Here is a 17455-nt window from a genome sequence, read left to right as displayed (position 1 = left end):
CCGTTAATGGAGAGAAGCAGAGTAGCATTCATCTGGCCTGCTTTGTAAGTTTATCTGAGAGTTAGCCCATCTCTCTAGAGGTAGATATTCAAACTGCAGATACCTCAGATCAGCAGGTAAGAACCTTTCTCCATTACCTTTTTCTGTACTGGGACAGGCCCCCTTTTACATACAGTTGTTATCATTATCTCTTACTATTTTTCTCCATCTTTTGTGCATCCATCACACCCTAAGGATGGATGAGGACCTTACTGTGGGGTTAGCACAGATATTTGTTGACCCAAGTATGCCGAATCTCAAAATTTTCTTTCAGAGCACCTAAGAAAGACTATTTTTCCGCTGTTTAATCAACCAGAAAATTCACTTATTGGAGGTGTGTTGCTATAGCAAGCAGAACTTGATCTGTTTATAGAAGCTGCTCAGAATGATGTATACTGTTTGGAGAAAAAAGTTGAACGAGTATACAGATTGTGAGCTGGCTTAAAGTGAACAGTAGCAACACTCGTTCAATGTGCATGATACATTTATCCACAGCAGCAAGTTACTGCAAAATATCCTCCAGATTATGACTCAGACACTGGCAAAAAAAAAAAAAAAAAAAAAAGAAGGAAAGAAGAAGAGACTAAATTTTTTTTTTAAAAAACACCAAACATATAGAGACTTTTCTGAACATTTTCAGATTAAAAGTTGTTGCATCAAAAGTGTTATAGTGTCCATATTAACTCTGCCTTCCTGTACTGTGGATTTCAAGGGATTTCTCAGCCCCATCAGAAGTCTCAGAAAACACATGTCCACTTGAAAAGCAGAACACGAAAAAAACCTATGTAAACAAAATGTCCAGGTGGTAAGAAAGAAGAGAATACTTGAGTTTGAATGTTACAGTGAACCTCATAAGTGCTGTGTGATGGTATTATTATTATAAACCAACAGTACTTTGGCAGTCTTGATGCTGCCCTTTCCTTTCACAGTATCAATGGTTAGAAACGTAGTATCCGTAAGGTAAAAAAACCAGAAACAATACCTTTCTACCACAGTTCATACACACGGATACATATAGAGATATGTCTGTGTACACAGACACAACCATTTAAAATATATATAGATATTTTTCATATAAAATATGTATATGTATATGTCTATCTGTGTGTGTTTGTGTGCACCAAAATGTTTCAGAAGTATATGTGCCAGTCTATTGGACCTGAGGCTTTGTCCCTTTGATGTTGAGGAATAGAAGCCTAGATTTCTCAGACAAATCAGTACTATTTATCCTAGAATGCTATGTATCTAGTCCAGAAAATGCCTCTTCTTCTTCTCCTCATCCATCTTTCCCTTTGATCTTCTGTGTTCCCATTTTTCCCCTTTGAGGAATTCTCTCTGAACAACCACTGTGTGTTTAATGGTTTAACTTCTGCCCATTTTTTTCGTCCTTGCTTTTTACTAACAGCAATCCTGTTACTAAAGCAACACATTCATAATTCTAATATCTAGCAATAACTAAGACAGCATTCCATGTTCAGAAACCATTACAGAGGTCCATCGCAGTTAATTATGAAACTTAAATAGTTAACTTCTGCTTCCAGTCATACAAGTGAAAACCAACAGACTTATCCTCTTGCAGAAAAACCTCCAGGTGGGATCTCAAAGAACAGAACTGTTTATAGTGCTGTCTTCAGAGAGATCCTTCCGAACAGGCTCAGTTTCTTTTCTAGCAAATACTGTGTGCCAGTCTGCCAAGCACAGTTGTCGCCAAAGATGGTCACTCATGTACTTCAAACCCAGACTTAGCCCCCCAGCAGACCCACTGAATTTCTGTCACTGGGACTGGCATAACAGTCCTCCTCTAGGTCAGGTAGGTCTCTGTCCTCTACCATGGATAGAATGGGATAGGGAACTAGCAGCAACAGAAAAATCATTATGGAAGCTCTGAGTGGTGCTGTCTTAGGGGAGCATATTGTGTGGATGTATGCATGTCGGAGTCCTCCCTCAGTAAGTGGTCACTGACTTCAGCCACCTTTCATGCAGGTTCATATTTATGAGAACACACAGCTAGGCTGAGGAGAGGAACACCCTTCAGGTGACATTCAGCTCCTCCTAAAACAGACGCCCATCTCTGGACAGCCCAACAGCTCTCTCACATCTGTGGCATTTATTGACTGCGGGCTTGATTTGGTTGCAGAGTGGGAACACCTGGCCACCCACTTCTGGTCCAGTGGGGCACTGGTCTCCCGCCGGTCTTTTGTCATATCCCCTAGCTCCATATGCATGTGTCAGATATCTTAAGGTATCTTAGATGGCTTTAGTGACCTTTATGGGGGAGAAGAGGATTGTGAGATGAAGAAACACAAATTCTAAACACCTTAGCCACGGGTATTTTGATGTTCAGGCCCCACAAGGCAGTGGAGTATAAACATCATAGCCAGGATTTCTCTCTTCTAAGAATTCTTTCATGTCAAAATGAAATGTCATTACATTCTTTCATGTCAACAAATATTCTTTCATGCGAATGTTCTTGAAAGCTTCCCAGATATGAATGATAGCATTCATAAAATGGCTAGCATTTGCATGGATTATCTGATGTCTAATAAGAACTTGAGCTCATGCCACAATTCAAAGAAAAGTTCAATCAGCTATGAGACACAAATTCATTAGAAACCAGGCTTCACTGATGAATTTGGAACTGTTGTTTTTTTGTTGTTATTCTAAAAAACAAATATATTAGGAGGGGTGATCTGCCTACTCCCTACTTGCATCCCATCTGTGGTTATGCATAAAAATACCTCCACAGGGCCAGAAATGTGGGCTGCATAGTGGTTGTGGGAGAGCTGAACATTGCTTACAGGTGGTAGCAGGGTGATCTGTAAGCAGAGGGCACTTGTATGAGTGGATTTAGAAAGAACAACCAGGTCTATAGCAGTTTGAGACACCTGAGTTCTAAATGCAAGGAGCCTAATGTAAAGCAGAACACAAACACTGCCCTCACAGACAGAGAGATGTATTTAAAACAAGTTATTGGTTCCTCATTTGGTTCCATGCAATTCTGAGACCAGGATTTGGTATTTCCACTGTTAGAGTGGCCCAGTCCCCCAGGACACCGACTGCTTCACCTGCCTCTTCCGTAACTCCTTGTTGTGGCTTCTTTACTGTAATGGTGAGTGACATCAGGAGAAGTAAAATAAAGAGGGTTAGAGCATGGCCTCAAACACTATCCAGAAACTATCTTTATTGTCTAACCGGTAGCAACTCCCAGCATAGTCCTGTGCCAAACAGTAACCTCCCAGACACTGCCCCAGCACAATGTAAGGGACAACATGACTGTTCCCAATAAGCAGTATGAGCAGGGCCACCCTGGTTTGGGGGAAGAGTACAGTGTCAGCATCGTGCTTCTTTCCTTGGGGCCACGGAAGGCACCCTGGCCTGATTTATTTACTAGTATAAACACAGCCATGCTTTAGTATGGTTCACAATGTGGCCAGGGAGAATTTTTGCCATATAGGTCTACTGCAAGCAGGCACAAGAGGTCAATATTCAAATAAATCTTACAAGGCTCACCTATTTCTAGGAGTTGTGGGTGAAGATTGCGTAGAGGTGGCCAGTTCATGCACTGTGAGCCTGACATTTCTGGAAGTATAGGGCTTATTGCACATGCAGAAAACATACTGTACATCTGCATCTGTAATGTGTGCAAATAAACTGTATAACAACTGCAGGCAAGTGCAGGTACTGGTGCATGCATGGTGGCCATTTGCCCAGAACTGACAGCTCAGGCAAAGCTATTGCCATGGTGCCAAATGGACAGCCAGACATGCAGGAATCCTTGACAAATGACCATGTTTATCTTCTTCTGACAATACAAAATTTTGAGGTGGAAAAAGGGGTCTTTTCTGTGGAAATATGCAGATATACCCACGATTTTTTTTTAAATACCTAAGAATTTAAGATTTTCAGTTGCTTCTGAGTTAATGGTTTCAGCTCCCATAGTATATAAAACTTTTTATTTCACAACAGTTTTTCATTTATCTTTTAAAAGTCTTCTGAATTTGTGTGCAAAATTAATCTTGCTGGTAATTAGGTATTTGGTGAATTCTTAGCTTGCTGCACGTGTTAATCATGTTGAAACTAGCTATATTCTAAGGTTACTTTTAAATCAGACTGAAAATCAGAATTCTCCGTTGTATTATATATTGGCTTATGAAGTGTTGTGTCTTCACTAATGCAAGTAAGTCTATTATTTTGTGAGCACTGCAAAGAGATTATATTGTTAATATACATAAAATTTGATTTCAGCCAAGTATGTTCTCAAGGGGAATTCTAGAAGGCAAAAGCTCCTTGTTACTTGGAACATCATTAACAGTATTTTGTGACCTTCAAAGCAGATCGTCAGAAAAATGACTTGTTAAGGTATATGTACCATCCACAGCTTTATTGAAACAAAGGGCCTGTGTGAGATGCTATATCAAAGATTCTGTGCAGATCAAGAAGTGTTGTCTTTGACATAAGCCTTATCAAGAACATCATACCAGAAATGAAGAATTGGCAATAAAACATCCCCTGTACTGGATTTGGGAAGTAACCGAACTGATTACAAAGAAAGATTGTAAATTGATTTAAAATGTGAGAGGGTAGTATTAAACTTAAAGACTGCTGTACTTGTTCCATATCTTTAGAAGTGACTGGCTGAAGACTGACTTGCCTATAGTCTGAAACAGACTTTTTATCATCTGTCTGCTGGACGGAACAATACAGGCATGTTTCATTTATTTAGAAAATGGCCAGGGGCCAAAGAAAGATTAAAAATGTAAGCAAGAGTCAGTGCAATGGTTGTTCTTGTAAGAGTTAGGCATTTGGACTGCAATATCAGCAAATCCTCCCACAAAAGATATATTCCTACAACACAGAATTTGCATTTGATATCCTGGAAGAGCAATTAGTATGGTAAGGGCAGGCTTACCCGTTACTCCAGCAGTTGAATTTGGAATGCATTTGGCATTTACAAGAGTAAACAAAAGCAATTGACATACTTGAATAAGTTGTTTTGTGAGCAGCAGAACTAATGAATGCAAACAAGTTCTAAAAGGAACAAATTTTTTCTTATGGATTTCTGTCTTTGTTCTTCAGCCTTCCCTATCATAATCCCAGCTCCCCTGCCCAGGTCCTCTTCACCATTTCAGCCAACTGAGATTCATCATATGCTGCAGCTTATCTAGAGCTGTGGGTGTGCTGGTCGGCCCCCAGCCAGCCAGACCGTGCAATAGCTGAGCTCAGCGTGTCTCTGTCTCAGTGAGGGCAAATTGTCTGAGGACCTCTATCCTCCAGAAGATCTTCATTGGTCTATAGATGCCTAAGATGGGATCAAGCTTGCCTGAGGGACCTAACTTGAGCTTAAATTCAAGAAAGATAGGGAGCCAGCCTTCTTCCAGTGTTTCTACCCCTACCACAAGCAACAGAAGATCATCGCTGCCTTTCTGAGACTAGGCATCTAAATTTCACAGAAAAGGTCTGCCTTCAGAGACATTCAAAGGCATTCACCTGTCTCCACTGATTGTAGAGGGAAACTTTGCTCTAGGAGGGCTTCTTCTCCAGGTCCCTGAAATGTTTGTTCAAGTTAAGAACCTAAGATAAAATTCCAGTTTGAGCCTTACTTGTTCTAATTTGATTGAAACTGGCCATGGAGGTCAGGAGAGGAGGACAGACTGCCCTCTTGCAGGAATTATGGGAAACCAGGCTAAAAGTAATAGCAATTAGGGAACATGTGTATTTAATATAGTGATTTATCTGCTTTAATATTGCTGTAGATAATGTAGAAAATTATTGCAAAGAATACAATAAATTTTCATTTAGTTCCATTAAAACTTTTTGTGAATAGGTGAATACCAGTCCAAAACTTGTGTCTACCTGGAACAATTTAATTCAAGAAACATAGAAGAGTTCAGTCCAAGATTTCATTTTGGATAAGGGAACTGATTCTGCTACATACATCATAAGTGAGTTGAACAGAAGACTAAAACTTTTTGAACACAAACTTCTGTATAAAAGCCATATTTTACCAGTTGAACTCAGGTTTATTAATATTCCTGAGTCTTCTGAATGTACCCAGACTGGTGGCTGATGTGATTCCTTAACCTTTCTCCAAAATATGTTTTTAATTTTTCCTTGACACTCAGGAGATCCATTGTTTTATGATTTAACTTCACTCAACTGTTTTGGAACACGTACAGCTCATTACACAAGGAGAGCAGGAGAACAGCTAGTTCGAAAGGACAGTAACAGAACTTGAAATAAGTCAGTTTGAATAAAATAAGAAACAGGCTGAGCCTGTATCCAAAAATCTGACTGATTTCAAGCTGAAATCTTTTTCACGTTTGGATAAACAAAGAATACACTGTGAAATTAAGTTTTGTGCCTTCTTGTTCTGTTGGGGTGAAGCTGGAATGAGGAGATACTCTGATAACACTTCCACTGCTGTACTAGCTTGACCGCAAATGCGACTGGGAAGTGGATGAAGTCTCACAGGAAGCCCGTTTCAAGCTCAGTTGCACAGACAGAAGAAGTGAGCTGTTTGGGAGTGAGTGTACCTAGTTTTCTTCAGTGAATGTCTGAAGACTTTACAATAAGACCCTGAAAATCACAGTATGGAATGTTTGTCTGTTTGTCCACCCATGCTCACTTTTTTTTTAAATTGAGTGCCAGTTCAGCCAGGATATGCATTAATGAAAAGTGCTAATGAATCTCTAATCACCTGGGCTGGCTTTGCCTCAGAGGCAGCATCCGCAGCAGTGCTGAATCCTCTTCTATGAGCAGTGACATTGGCACAACGAAGAGCAGTTCTCCCTGCTACCAATAACCAACCTCCTTCAGAGGGCAAGCGGGTGAGTTCCTTCAGCTTCTTCCATTCACATCCAGTGAGGCCTTGCTCTTCTCCTCTTCTCTGATGTGCAAATACACTCAGAGTCTGCCATGGTCTGGCTCTAGACCCATCTGCAGTCACATTTCTCTTCACAGAGATGAAATAAAACTTTCCAAGTCAGTTTTGCTTAAGCAGCAGAATGCTTGGGGAACCATCCTGGACTCAGAGAGAGGTATTTCCACTGAGGTACTAAAGATACTAAAACCATTATCTGAATGTTTCTGAAAAAGAAGAAAATCTAAGTAATATGGAAAAAATCCCTGGTTTTATTTGTGCAATATATAATTTGTGAATTATATAGAACACATCTAGAACAGTATCAGTCCTTGGGAGGATGTCTTAGTTCTGCCTCACAGGATTTCCACATTCAATGCACTTAGAAGTAGAGTGGTAAACAAAAGCTAACACCTTTTTTTTGTTAAACTAAGACTTTTATGCTCTACTTTTAAGTGATTTAATGTGGAAAGCCTGAGGGACAAAAAGCAAAAGAAGGAAAATGCAATTGGAAATAAAAACACAAGAAACAAGGGGGACTTTGGCAAAGGAGGATAAAAAGATATAGAAAGAAAAAGAGAAGTGAAATATGTCTAGTGAGAGAGAAAGAAAAAGTAACTGCAGGGAACACTAGAAATTTCCTACCCGTGGGACCGTATCATTGGCTCAGAAGGAAGCAGCTGTACCCAGCAGAGACCCAGATTTGTCAGAGACCCTGGGGCTCTCTTGCCAGAAACCAGACCCAACTTCCAAATGCCAAGGAAAACAGGGGCAGAGATGAAGAGAGCTTTTTGCCTTAAATAAAAGCTTTCAAAGGACTGTCCCCCTTTCTCCTCTGCTGTATGAAAAATAGAAAACTTAAGCAATGGCTGTTGGGCTCTGTTGTCAAGGACTTGGTTATAATGCAGCTTGGACAGCCATGGCGGATGAGGCCAAAGGGTGACACAAACGGAATGACTTATTTTTGTGGTGTTTCGGTTTTTAGTTTTTATTAGAAAAAAAGCTCTTTAGCTTAGGTCTCTACCTAGACTTTTTTCTTAACCTAGATATAAAACAGTTTGGCTCCATCCTAACTGGCCAGCCAAACTGTGTTATAAGGTCAGGCCATAAACAAATTTAACAACTGTTGTTAATTAAATAGTTATTGTAGTATAGATGGGGTCAAACAAAGGGTATGTGTGGGAGGGGAGGGGAAGAGAGAGCCTAAGTGGCAAAAGGTGGGGGGAATCTTGGCTCCTGATTTAGAAGGCGTGAACAAGCAAGAACTCTGTGGAAAAGACCTCTGGGACATAACAATAATAGTTAACATTTCAAATTTTGGTGCAAATATTAAGCAATTAATAGCAAAGAACAGCTCATGTTCTCTCATTCACACTTTCTTATGCTCTGAAACCATCTTAGCAAGTAAGACTTGGCTTTCCTCAAGCAGAAATTCTGTATCTACCTCTATCAGTGGTATCATTTTAACAGCAGCACTTCATTGACATGTTAATGCCTCCCTGTGCCAGGATGTTGTCCAAGTTCCAGATGGTTAAAAGAGTTGCTATGGAATGGGAATTCCAGTTGGAGATTTATAGAAGAGCAACGGGGGGGAAAAAAAGATGATTACATTTAATTTCAATACTCAGAAATGTGCTTTCCTTGTCATGAAAGTGGAACCCTGCCTGTGTGCCTGCAGCCTGCCTTGCATACTGATTTTGTGTGTGCCTAGCTAAAACCGGTGCCTGTGATATGATCTGATTTCAACTCTACAGAGGAAGGCAGGAGGAGCAAAATTTATGTTTCAGGTCTGTAAGGCATTTTAAAGTTTGTTGTGGTTTCACCCCAGCTGGCAACTAAGCACCACCCAGCCGCTCGTTCACTCCCCCCCCAGTGGAATGGGGGAGAGAATTGGAAGAGTAAAAATGAGAAAACTCGTGGGTTGAGATAAAGACAGTTTAATAGGCAAAGCAAAAGCTGCATGCGCAAGCAAAGCAAAACAAGGAATTCATTCACTCCTTCCCATGGGCAGGCAGGTGTTCAGCCATCTCCAGGAAAGCAGGGCTCCATCACATGTAATGGTTACTTGGGAAGACAAACGCCATCACTCCAAACATCCCCCCCTTCCTTCTTCTTCCCCCAGCTTTATATGCTGAGCGTGACATCATATGGTATGGAATAGCCCTTTGGTCAGTTGGGGTCAGCTGTCCCAGCTGTGTCCCCTCCCAGCTTCTTGTGCACCCCCAGCCTCCTCGCTGGTGGGGTGGGGTGAGAAGCAGAAGAGGCCTTGACTCTGTGTAAGCACTGCTCAGCAATAATGAAAACATCCCTGTATTATCAACACTGTTTCCAGCACAAATCCAAAACATAGCCCCATACTAGCTACTATGTAGAAAATTAACTCTATCCCAGCCAAAACCAGCACAAGTTAATCGGGTCCTTTGGGTCTGATATAATTTGTGTAAGATTGCTGTTGATGATTAGAATAGCTATTTAAGATTTTTGTTAATAGTCTGTTACATGGACCCAGTGGAAAGATTCCAATAGCAGTCTGTTAGTTTTTCCCTGTCACATTCAGGTTACAGACCCTTCACAGATGTTGTAAATAGACATCAATACTAAAAGGGAATATTACACAAATTAAAATCATAAGTGTGCTCAAACTGCCAACACAGACATTTTGTTAAAAACATCTGTCACATAAAAGCAAACATTTAAGGCCATTATATGTATAACAATTGTTTTCATTTTTAGTATGTACTACATATTTTTCTTTTCTTCTGTTATTATTGACTTGAATATTTTTTCTTAGACTTTAATACTTATTTTTTCCAACATTACTTATGTTCTTGACCATATAAATAATAATAATGTAGACTTTTAATGAAAAGAAATAAATCTCAGTGGTTGGAAATCTAATAGATACTTGCACAATGAATGAGTCAACTGAGAATCCAACACCGTGTTCTCCAAAAAGTATACAGTTATCATATATTATAAAGACAAGTATTAAGCTGAGTGTCTGTTCAATTACATCCAGTTATTTCACTCTGTTCTGAAATTAATTTCTCAAGTGAAAAGGATAAATGACATATAAATGTCCTATTCAGGGCCTTTTTGTTGCATTACTGCTGATGCAGCTGTTCTAGTCGTACCAGTGTTCACCATGACACCATGCAATAGAGCCCCCCGAAGCTGGACAGCCCTGGGGTGCTTTCCTGCTGGCACAGCTACTGCAGTGGTATTATCTATCCCTTCCTTCTCCCATCCACTGCTGCTTGCAGTTTCTGAGTACAGCCTCTGTGATACCTCTTAGCCCAAGGAGCTGTAGGCTTCTCTCACCAGTGTTGAGCTCTTAGGCTGTTTCTGCTACAAAGTAAAAGAGGGTTAGGAACCATCAGTGCCCCCATTTACCCTGCTTACAGCTCTTCCCCCTCTCTCTCTCTTCTAGATTTGCTTTGGGGAGAGCTATTTGGAGCTAAGGCAGGAAAGGAGCTAACAGTGAAGGAGTGGGGACAACCGAGACCTTGCGCTCAAGGTCACATCCTTGTCTCCTTCCATTAGTAGCAGCCCACCTTCACACTTCCTAACAGCTCAAACATGACATAAGATTATATAAATTCAATGAATTGTCACAATCAGGAAGGCTTTGCTGCTCATAGAACAACAGTCTTGGTCTGGTTAAAATCAATATTTGCTGTTTTCTTTATTATTTGTGTTCTGAAAACTGCTTAAATATATGATCAGCTTTAATTTCACCCTTAGCTTTTCCTTAAGTCAGTATTTCTTGATATAAGGCCTTCATATAATTAGACACAGTTGAAGAACAGTTGCAATCTCTTGAGACATTGTTTTTTACATGGCACAGAGGGTGTGCTGGACCCTTTACAAATATAAGTAAAGACACAGCCCATGGCCTGGGGAATTGTTGAACCAACTCAGACTCACACAGAAAAGCCATGAAAAACGTAAATACTGGCTTCTGGTTCAACTCAAGAAGGGAGCAGACCTCATGAAGAGATTAGAAAGATGCTCTGTCGTGTAGGACTGAATAAGCCAGGCCCATAGCATCACAGAAAAGTCAGTTGGAAGAGATGTCTGAAGGTGGCCTGGTCATCCAGTCCAACTCAGTACTCAGCATCTTAGCCCATTTGAAGCAGGACTGCCACCAGTGCTAGAGCAGCCTTTAGTCTGAAGGAATGTTGTGAATATTTTTTTCATTGCTGTGCATCACAGAGTATCATTACCCTTTAAAAATCTTATGTACAGCTTCTCCAGAATTGTCCTGCACGTCAGGATCAGGCCCAGGTGACTCAATAAAGGCACTATACATTAAAAAGTGCAATTATTAAGATCAGAGTAAAGCCAAAACCAGAAGTCACTGGGCTTCACTGAGTTGCTGAAACACAGTCAAGAGTAATTTTAGACAGTAAAGGGTATCCCTGCAAGCATCCCACTGTTGATGCAGTTGGGTTCTTGTTTGCCATAAGTCCCATCATAACCGTCTGTCATATCTGCCAGGCCTGTATAGATGCCTCCTTATGGTACTAGGGAATCTCAGCTAGACACCTATATTTAGGCACGTGAATGAGCTCCATTAACTGTACTAAATAGATTTCAGCTGACTACGACGGGAGCTTAGACAACATGCTCACAGATAAACACCCGTGTATAGACACCTATAGGAGCCAAATCCTACCTTGACTGGCAAGTCAGGAGGTTTCTGGAAGAAAAGGAGTTTAGAACACTGTTTTAAAGAACAATATGTTTATCACCCATCTTTATTGTGGAGATACATATCCCATATCCTTAATGTTTCAAAGGAAATGATTACGAGGCCATGCTGTATGAGCCTGGACTCTCAGTCTATGCAGTAAACGAGTCTTACTCAGTCTAAAGCATCAGAATTTAAGCTTCTCTCATATATTCTTCAGGATTTCTGTGCTGTCTAACTAACGCTTAACTGTATAATCATTGTATTTTTTATTTGAGTATTTAATAATATTTGTTCAATTGTATTCTGTTGTTATTTTTCATTTAACAGAAGATACGTGAGAGAAACAATAAGAAAAGATAGGGAACATGCATAAAAAGGATGAGCTATTACAATTTCCCCCACAAAAATGACATAATGTATTTTTAGACTTTTTTGGTGGGAAAATGGGAACACAATGGGTCACAAATAAAATGTTGCTCTCACCGTTACTGCTTTTATGAACTGCAAACCAGAACCACCAGGCGTTCCGGCAGTGTGTAGATAAGAACCATCAGCATCAAGGCACTAAACTGACAGATTCCTGTAAAGCATGTAGCCCCTAGGTACGTGACCTGCATGGGATCCTGCACTGGAAAATATACAATTCCTGCAGTATGTCAGTTCCTCTGTTTTCTGCTCATCTTGATTTTTCTGTGTATCTTACTTCCAGATGCCTTATTTGCTGTGCTCTGCATTAGTTTAGGCAAACATTTCTCAGTCTGCGTGTGTGCCTAGTTCCTTTATTTCCATTATTTTGCGCTGTGAACATAGTTACTGCTCTTTGCGATATGAGTTCTAGTAGCATTGTTCGTCCCTGTTCTTTATGAGCTTAAAAGTGCATGAATTCAGGCATTTCTCTACCTGTCTTTCTAATTTAATGCCAAATTAAGCTATTCTCTAGAATTTGCCAGGTACATCAGCAGAGATTTCAGTACATCAGTAGAGATTTCAGAGAACTGGTTTAGGGTGCAAGTACATCCAAAATATTTATTTACAGCTAAAGCAAAGGAGTTTTTCTTTTCTGGGGTAAATGAATTGGAAGGTTTAGCAGGAAACAAAATGTGAGAATCAAACTGCTAGCTATTTTTTTCAGAAAGAAGGAAGCAGCAGTCTAAGTTGAGATGTAGCTGCGGGACAGTGCAATAAGTGTAGAGGTTTGGGTGGGATTTTTCCCCTAGGTGATTTTATGTTTAATTGCATTGCAGCTTTGCATTGCAACTAGATTCTGCTGAGACAGAGGTAAACTACCATGGGGAAGAGCCAGCATGCAAATATTAGCTGCAAATCCCCTGCAGATCTCACTAACTCCATGTGCTCTCTTGCCTTGCAGAAAAGTGGTCCTTTGAAATCTCTTGCCTCTCAGTCAAAGACAGGTTGACAGGTCAACAGTCCCTCAGTATCAGAGGGGAAAGGCTGTGCTGGGCCAGCAGACTGGCAAACCACGTGTGGTACCTGTGTGCAAGACCTAACAGGTTGGGAAAACATAATCTCTGGTCTTTGGGGCTTGTTTTAGGTCCTTCCAAAGCTCAGAAGGAGCTTTCATTGCTTTTTCTGTGTCCTAGCTGAAATCATCTATGCATAGGTTTTCACAGTACCCAGTTCAGATCCTACTTCATGCACTCCCTGACGAACGTGGCTTTGTAAACACTTTGTAGCATGCTGCCTTTGTGCTTAACTGTTGCATCTATGGCTCGTCTCTTCCTTTGAGCATGCAGCTGCACAGGAACCTGTATTTATCCTGATATTCATTGTGCTTTCAACTGTGTTCAGCTCTTAGAAGTGTCTTCTAGTTATTGTTTTTCTGTCAAAGCCTTTGTTCGCCTAAATCTTTGATCTCACGTATCCAAATATATTCTCTCCCTGTACTCAGATGGCCAGAGGAAGGAACAGTCTTTGCAAATATGCATTGTGTCAGTATCTCAAAAATCAGGGAAAGTTACATTCGTAATGCCAAGCTTTATCCTCTGTTTATAAGACAGTAAGAAGTAGGGAAGCTTCTTATCATTGCACAGAGCAGCTCTGCACAGGAGGGGAGAGGCCCCAGAGAGGGTCAGTCCTGTGCTTGTGCAGTATTGTGGTGATACGGTGGGGATGAACAGATATGTGGGAGGGCAAGGAAGTCATGCAACCTTTTTCTGTTCCAGTCTCTTTCCCAGCAGAAGGCTGAGGTCCCTTATAATCCCCATACTGTGGCCTTGGGGTGAGAGTGGAGGGTGAGCTAAGGCCAGTCAGGTGTGGCTGGGGAGTGCTGTGTCTTCCAGGCACTCTTCATGGTTTCTACAAGGGAGGCTCTTAGAGCCAGCAAGGTCTTTGGTCTCCCTCACAGGACAGCTCCCACATGGGGGGAAGGTAGAGATGTGGCTAGTGCCACTTACTTTTATGCTGTAAACTCTCTTGAGTGAGAGACAGACTTACAACTTGTCATAAAAATGCCTGTACACCCTGGGAGCTATGTAAATGGTATGAATGAACTGTCATTTCATAGGGGAGATTCAGAGGATGGGCTATTCCAGCCTCATGAATTCTGCTGTGGCACATTTATGCTTTCCAGTAGACTGTCTCCTACAAAGATGACCTCCCAGTTTCTTTGGAATAAACAGAACATCAAATGGGACTAAAACCCCACCCCCACAAAATGTTACCTGATTACCTCTGATATGACTATAAATTAAATGTTTAACAAAATGAATATTTGAAGTTTCAGATATGTGTTTTTTCATGCCCAGAAGCATAAGCTGAGATCTGTTTTGTTAGGGATCTCTTTAAAACAGCTCCAATTGTAGACCCAGTCCCGCCTCTGGCATGAATCCTCAGAGATGCTTATGCAAGCATGTCTGCTTCTATAAATTGTGGATCTGGCCCTGTTGTTTTGAAAGATAAGTTTTAATTGTGGCACAATTAGAATATCTGTCCTCTCTGGGGAGATCCTACGTCCCTGGGTTTTATATGTTTTCAACACCTACAGATTCTTTGTTATCCATGCCCTGGTAAAAGGGGAGGGGGCTCAGTGGCTGTGGTCAGAAGGCAGTGTTTGCAATAAGGAGATCCTAGTGATTTTATTTTAGTCAAAACCCCCCCCTAAAATATTATTATAACTTGGTTGGCAATGACAGTGCCAAAGGGCATTAGATGAAAAGGACGCTGGTGACTTTCAAGACTTACAGTTGTGGAGGGCATTCACAAGCCTGTGTGCTTTCTCCCAGGACGATATAGCCCCCATGTAGGGGACCTGCTCTCTCACACAGTGTCTTCCCCAGCCATGACCCAGCACGCATGACATACTGGGCAGTAGTAGTGCTCTAGCCATGAGGAAACCAGTTGTTAAAGAGAAGGCAAACTGTGTTTTGTTTACCATTATACAAATTTTCTAAGTATGACTGCTACAAAAACAACTGTTAGCTACCTCAGGAGTTTGTCATGCAAAGTGGGTAAGAATTTGATCTTTATTTTGTGTCAGTGTCCTGAATGAACTGTCTTTCTACCATTACATATGGGATCCATAGGGGAGTATGTTAGGAATCTGCATTGCCTGCCCATGGTACCTCAGCTCCCCTAGAGAATAATTTAATCTCTGCTCTGCCCTTATTCACATGCTGCCATTCAGGCTTTCCCTGAGTACCTCGTCAATGGAGAGTAAGTGCAGCGGAGGATTTGGTCCTTTCACTTCAATTTTTACGGTTTGTTCTTATATAAACACATTTCAAGGAGTTTTACAAAAACTGCATAATTCAAGACAGCTTTTGGCATGATGATAAGAACTGAAAAGAGAGCAGAAAAAATCCTTTCACTCTGATTTCAAAACGAAGGAGTAAAAAGTGTCCCAGACATCTGAGATGGCAAGGTCCAGAAAAGACTTCTTAGCAGCACCCTATCTACATAAACAGTGAGACAAATGAGCCAGTATGAAATGCTGTGAAAAGCCACGGTAGTTCCAGCCTGTACTTTTCAGGGTCTCAGAGGTTGAAAAAACCCCACCACTTTTAAACCTAGAGCTTGTTGGGAATTTTCAGCTTGGGCTGACCTTCCAGACAAGAAAAGGTACTCTCTGCAAAACCAACACTGGAAAACACTGATTTTGTAAAAAAAAAAAAAAAGGCATTTTCTGTTTGGGAAATTCTAATTAAATATTTCATTTGTGGTTATTTATTTAGCCGGTTAAGAGTTATTTAAACTCACTTGGAAAATTTAATTACAAGCCACTGTAAGAAAATAGTAAGGAGTCCACATAGTTGCTTAAATGTAACCGTGCCATGTTGTCTGAGATGTGCTGCTGTATCTCACCTGGTTTCCAGCTGCTGCCCCAGACAGGCACTGGTCTGCCATAGCCCTGTGTCTCATCTGTCAGCCCTGTGTGGATGTCTTTGGATACTTTACAGCACCCCGTCCTCCTTGGAGGCTGCAGTTGACCCAGGCCATTTCTTCCCTGCCACCTTTTTGAGGCCCAGAACTGAAACTCATTCACCAATGTATGTTCTGTGGAAGTCAAAGGTGAAGTCAGAGAAATCTGGCATCCGTCTGCTGTTCTGTCTGGTTTCCCATTTACCTGCTGAGCTAACTGCCCGGTCTGGTTTGGGAGCCCTGTGTAACTAGCTCTAGCTCTGCCATGAGAATGACCTACAGAATTAGCTTTACGCATATTTCACAAGCTCTGGATGGAAAATTCAGAGGAAAAGCAGACAGATACCTGGACAGAGTCCCAGATCTTTGGGAGGGGGTAAGGGGGGAGGAGATTTCTGCAAGTTTTTTCTGCTTGGGAAGAGATAGACTGGGTATTGTATCCAGTGCACATGCCTTTTTTACAAATGTTTTTGCATTAAGTAAGTATAACCATCCATAATATAAACTCTAAATAACCCACCACATGGTATGAATCTATAGGTAAGTAAAATTAGAAATGGTTCAAATGAAGTCTGCCAGAACCTAAAGTCTCCTTCTTTTTTTTTTCCTGTAATGGAAAGTAGAAAATTACACCCCTGGACTTTTTACTTCTTCCAACTAGCTCTCAGTTTGACCATGGGGCATTCAGGTGAGTGAAGATACAGAGGATTCATTGTAAAAGGTCCAATAGCCCATTACAACTTCAAACATATGTGAGTGAAGATCTACACAGGAAAATTAACCACTTCCTCCAACTATTTAAGAAAATTATAACATCTTGCCTATATGAACAGGACCAAAACATGCATATGTGTTTTACAACCCCATTACCACATCTAATAGAACCTGATTCTTTTTAGGCATATTGCCTTAACAGAATAATAGAATCATAGAATAATAATGACACATTGTGTTTTGTCTAAATTTCCATACTGAGGAACTCAGTGCTCTTCGGTCAGGGACATACCTTAACTGTGGCAGTTTAGTTGAATCATGTTTTTTAAATGCTTACCTGCCCAAAACATATTACATTAAATTAACAGAGCAGCAAAAAGAAAATTAAATTTGGGTTAATTTTCATATTATAGTAATGGGATGTTAATTTATAATGACATTAAAAAGCAAATCACCTACAGCAAGCACCAGGAAGTTGTCAGTAATTGAGATTTTATTTTTCCATTTCAAAGACAATATTGTGAGGTGCTTTCAGGGTCAGATATAGCCCTGATGTGGGTGGGGGCCAGCAATGTAGCTACACAAATACTCCCATATCATGCTGCTCCTCTGGCCAGTGTTAATGACAGCAGGACAGCCATATCGTCTTTACCCTTCCTTGTAAGCACATGCCTGACTTCTGCCATCAAACAGTTCAACAGTTTTGGGGGGGTTTTTTTTGTATTCACATTCTTCAATTTGTCTGTAGAAATTGCACATTTGATTGTCAC

This window comes from Ciconia boyciana, chromosome 1 (assembly GCF_034638445.1).
Source record: "Ciconia boyciana chromosome 1, ASM3463844v1, whole genome shotgun sequence".
Taxonomy (NCBI): domain Eukaryota; kingdom Metazoa; phylum Chordata; class Aves; order Ciconiiformes; family Ciconiidae; genus Ciconia; species Ciconia boyciana.
This window is presented reverse-complemented; position numbering follows the sequence as displayed.